The sequence below is a fragment of the Nannochloropsis gaditana genome (assembly GCF_000240725.1).
Source record: "Nannochloropsis gaditana CCMP526 unplaced genomic scaffold scaffold643, whole genome shotgun sequence".
In the NCBI taxonomy this organism is placed as follows: Eukaryota; class Eustigmatophyceae; order Eustigmatales; family Monodopsidaceae; genus Microchloropsis; species Microchloropsis gaditana.
In genome coordinates, this window is record NW_005803310.1 from 471 (window position 1) to 5527 (window position 5057).

Consider the following 5057-nt stretch of genomic DNA (forward strand, 5'->3'; position numbering starts at 1 on the left):
GTTGTGCTCGCCCCTTTCCTATCGAATTTTCTTCCCTGTTCCTTTCTATTCTCCAGCGAATTTTCCTGCTTTGATGGAATGCGCTATTTCTCCTGCGGGTGGGTGGTCCTGTATCACGTCATCCTCTGGCAAACGCGTTTCATTATGAATCCGGAGGTGAGGGGAAGAGGAGGGGGGAGGTTGGGGATGAGATAGGGTGAAGGCGAGGAGGGAGACGGAAGGAGGAGTTCGCGGAAGAGAAGAGGGGGAGGAGAGCAGCAAGAATTAAAGGAGGATCAGAAGGGTGGACCGCGCTCGCGGAGTAGGAAAGAGGGGGGAGGGGCAGCAAATTAGCCTCTTTCCTTTCTTTCCTGCTTCTTCCTTTTCTACCCCTTCCTCTTTTTGGGGATGTCTACGGATAGACATCCTTCATTCACCCTAAATTCTCCTCCCTCCCTCCCTCCTTCCCTCCCTCCTTCCCTCCCTCCCTTCCCCTCAGGCTCTCCTTCCGCCCGCCGGTATCCTCTCTCGGTGGTGGGCCATGCCTCTTTTCAATTTCCCGGGCACACTCTGCGTTGATACTTTCCTCTTCATTTCCGCCTTTCTCGCCACTTTTCTCCTCCTGAAGAAGCTGGAAAAAGGTAAAAACTGGGTTCCTTTCTTCTCATCACCCCTCAACATGGCTTGAGCCGGCGTAGAACGTTAAGAGATGTGGTCTCCATTTGTCATTGCCCCCCCATTTTAGAATCCATCTCAATCGTAGCTTGCTTGTCCTGCTTTGTTCCCCTCCTTCCCGCCTTCCCTCTTCTCTCACTTCTTTCAATCTTGGCTTGCTTGTGCTGCTTTGTTCCCCTCCTTCTCTCACTTCTTTCCATCGCCCTCTACCTCGACTTCCTGCAGAGACACGCCCTGTGTTTCGGTGGATAGGTCATGCTTATTTGTCCCGTTTCCTCCGCATTACTCCCGGTAAGAAAAGAAACGCAAGGGAATGGAGGAAAGAGGAGGAGAGAGGGAGAAAAGACGGCGGCGAACGTGGTCTTGGGTGTGCAGTGCATCGTCTGGAAAGCGGGCTTAGGGAAGAAAAACCCCTGTGATGCCTATTGCGTTTGGATAAAAATTGACTCATTTTTAAACGTCTCCACCCTGGGACAGCCTACATGTTTGCCCTGTTCTTCAACTGGAAAATGGCGCCTTTATTCTCGAACGGTACGGCGAGGGAGTGGAGGTCGGGCTCGACAGCAGGAGCAGGGGGGCGGGGGCTCCTACGACGGAACCGCGGGAGGGAACATGTAAAATCTCGGTCCATGACGATGTCTCTCCCCCTCTCCCGTCGTTCCCCAGGCCCCCTGGCTCGTACGCTCTGGGCAAACGACTCCATGAACTGCCCTTCCCAGTGGTGGCGACACCTCCTGTACATCAACACGGTCTCCCCTTGGGACAGGGCTAAGGTAGAGAGAGGGGGTGGGGATGGGAGAAAGGACAGAGAATTGTTCAAGTGAGTGCTGTTTCTCGACCCCCCCCCGAGGAAAACCTCGCTCAGATTTGACCTTTGTCCCTGCCACGTGAGGTGTATGACGCCTGACTGTGTCATACTTTTTCTCTTTCCCCACCTGCAGCGCGATCCCCAATGCTTCGGACATACCTGGTACCTGGCGGATGACATGATGTTCTTCTGGACGGTGCCGTGGCTGGCGCTGCTCTATGCGCAGGGCGGCATGAGGAAGAAACTCAGCGTGCTCTTGGTGCTGGCAGTTGTGGTGGGGTGCACCTTAAACGTTGCGTAAGTTCTACGGCATCATCAATGTTTGCTTGAAAAGGGGAAGGAGAGGGAGAGAGGAGAATGCGAGGTAGTGTTTACCGTCATATTGGGATCTTGCTGATGAATTGCAAAATAGCATCGTCCTGCGAGAGCCCCTTGTTCTATTCCACCGTCCTCTGACAGTGATCTCCCTGCCCAGATTGTCGTTTGAAGGCTAGTTTTCTTGGCATCTCGCAGTCATTCATTCCTCCATTTTGCCTCCCTTCTCACAGTCACCTGGCCAAAGTTCATGAGTGGAGCCCGAATATGTGGGATGGCGATGCGGCAGCACGGTATCAGGCAAGTTGCTTGCGTACCGAGTCGGGAATCAATATAAATCTGTATGCCTAATTGAACACTTATGTCGATGCATGTCTCCCTCGCCGTTTGGGCTGTTGTGTTTTGACCCAACCATTCCCACCATCGCAGATGGGCGCTTTCGAGCTCCCCTGGACACGCGCCCCGTCCTACTACATTGGCATCCTGACGGCCTACGTCTGGTACGAAAAGAAGAAACACTACCCGGACTTCAAACTGGGCGCGGGTCTGTGGACCGCGGTGGTGGCACTGACGGCCAGCCTCCTTCTCGCCATCATGTATGGGCCGGTCACGGGGTCGCACGGGGTCCGGGCTTGTATCCTGACGGAGGGGGAATGCGGTTCGGATTGGCCAGAGATTGTCAAGGTATTGCTGGCGGCCTGCGCCCGTCCCGGCTGGGCCCTGGGGGTGGCGGTTATAAGCCTCCTCTGCTTCAACGGCCAGGGATTCTGGGTGAACTCGATCCTCTCTGCGCCGATCATGGCCCCCTTTTCCTTTCTCTCCTTCACGGTCTACCTGGTCCATTTCACCGTCCTGAATTTCTACATGGCATCCCTCACGTCCCGCATCCGCTGGGATTTTTTCGAGTTTGTCGTCACCTACTTGGGCATCACCATGTTTAGTCTATGCCTGGCCGTCTTTGTGGCCGTGCTGGTGGAAAAGCCTTGCATGAAACTGCAAAAACTTTACTTCGACAAACCCTCGAGAACGTCCCAAGGAGACGGGGGCAAGCCGGGAAAAGCGAGCAAGCGACCACGGGTGATAGAACTTCCGAATGCCAAGTATTTGAAGTAGTATAGCTGGGATTTGGAAGCATCGGGGTCGGAGGAGGGGCTCTGTTAATAGGACGGCAGGAGCTAATAACAATGTAAGGTATTCGTCAGCATGAGGAGGTGGACACTCGTGGAGTGATTGCGGTGACGGTCGACAGAGGTAATCCTCGACGTTCACAAAAAGGCTTTAAAACGCGCGAGATTTTTTCACTCATTCAATTTCGTGTTTGAAATGACAGTCGCGGAACGCTCTTATAATGGCGAAGTAGGAAATGACTGGGTGACGTGAAGGAGAAGAAATGCGAAGGAGTAGCGACGTAACATTCTGTCTCTTTGATGTCTTTTGGATTAAGATGGAACGGGAGGAGGAGGGAAGAGCCAAAATGAGGGGGACACGACAGAGGAAATGATCAGGATGCACAGGCGCTCATCCTGACCAAGAGAACCGTCACGGTTATGACTGATGTCGACCCCCGGGGCTTGGCAGCGTGGAATATAAAATTTGGATGTACGTAAGATAAAATGGTGGGCGTTTGTGGCTATCTATCTCTCTTGTGTGACAGTAGCTCGCTTCAGCGCTAGCCCGGTCCTCATTGCGAGAGGAAAGCAAGGAAAGGTCTGTCACGACGGAAGGTCTCGAAAGCAATTACACGTCCTCAGTATGTCCCTGGAAAAAAATGAATCAATGTCTTGATTGGCAGGCTTCTTTCTCGGATCCTAGGTGCTCTTATTTTTTTCTGAGACATGCAATTCATTTCGGGATGAGACACAATCCCCAGACATTGTACCCTCTGCTTCACAATGCAATGCTCGAGTGACTTCGCGCAAGGGGTCAGATTCAGATGCCCCCATTTATTATATATGATGTCTCTCATTTGATTCAACTCCACTGCAGAACTCGTGGAAACTTTGATGCGTACATGCACACCATGCATGTGGACCTGTTTATGTTTCGAGCCTTTTTTCAGAAGAGTGATAGATGGCTATGCTGCATGAAATATTCTCTGTCCTCACAGTGGTTGATCAAATTCAACGCACACTCTCTCTAAGATTTATGGAATGAAAATGGGATTGAACTATTTTGGGTTCCCGATGAATGCTGCGTCGCTAGATTACAAGGGAGCTACAGGACGCGAGACAGTCCGCTGTCCTCTCCGATACCGGTAGGCAATGATAAGCATGATAATGAAAATCAAAACGCCCAAGATGCTGAGGCCAATTACCAGCGACTGGCGGCGCCTGATGGACTGCTCGGCTTGCAAGGCATCTTCAGGACCGCCGTCTAGAACGTCGAAGAGGGAGGTAGGCGAAGGAGTGGTGGTGGTGGGAAAAGGGGGCTGCAGGGACGGAGCGACCGTCCTTGGCGACACGGTAGGAGTGGCAGTGCTGGAGGGGGGACGACTGGGTGCAATGGTAGTAGAGGTAGGGGGAGGGGCGGGATTGAGATCAACTTGAGAGGTTGGCGGGGTGGAAGCGATGGTAGGTGTCTGGGTGGGAGACGTCGTGGGGAGAAGAGGAAATACACCGACAGTAGGTTGCCCGGTGGGTATGTTTGTGAGTCCGGGAAAAGGCGAGGCAGAGAGAGAGGGGAAGCTTACAAAGGTGGGCGATGAGGAAAGCAACAGAGTGGGGCTAGGAGTGGGAGAAGGCGTGAGGGGTATCCCCGATCCCGAAGGAGGGGGCGACGGCGATGCGGTAGGCGCCATGGACACGCTGGAATTCGTGGTCGTGGTGCTAGCGGGCGGTGACGACGGAGAAACGCTTGGGGCTTTCGTGTAGACGGGGACGGTTGGGGCCATGGTGGGTGCTCCGGTGGGTGTCAGTGGAGAGGTGCCAGTGGCGGACGACGAGTTCCCCGTAGGCGTGGGAGAGGTGGTGGAGGCCGGAGTGGGAAAAGATGTGGGAGACACGGTGAGAGCGCCTGTCGGGGTCGCCGTCGGGAAAAATGTCGGGGCGGTACTGGAAAAGCCGCCGAAAGCACCAGACGGGGTGCTTGTCTGGTTTGTCGTAGGACTTGCGGGCGCCGTCGGACTCAATGTGAGAGCGTCAGTGGGCACAAGGGTAGGTGGAGGCGTAAGCGCAATGGTAGGAAAGGCAGTGGGGGAGGGTGCAATAGAGGCAGTGGCAGAAAGCGTAGGAGAGGCGGTGGGAGAGGGCGTGGGACTCATGGTAGGTGTGTTGGTAGGAGA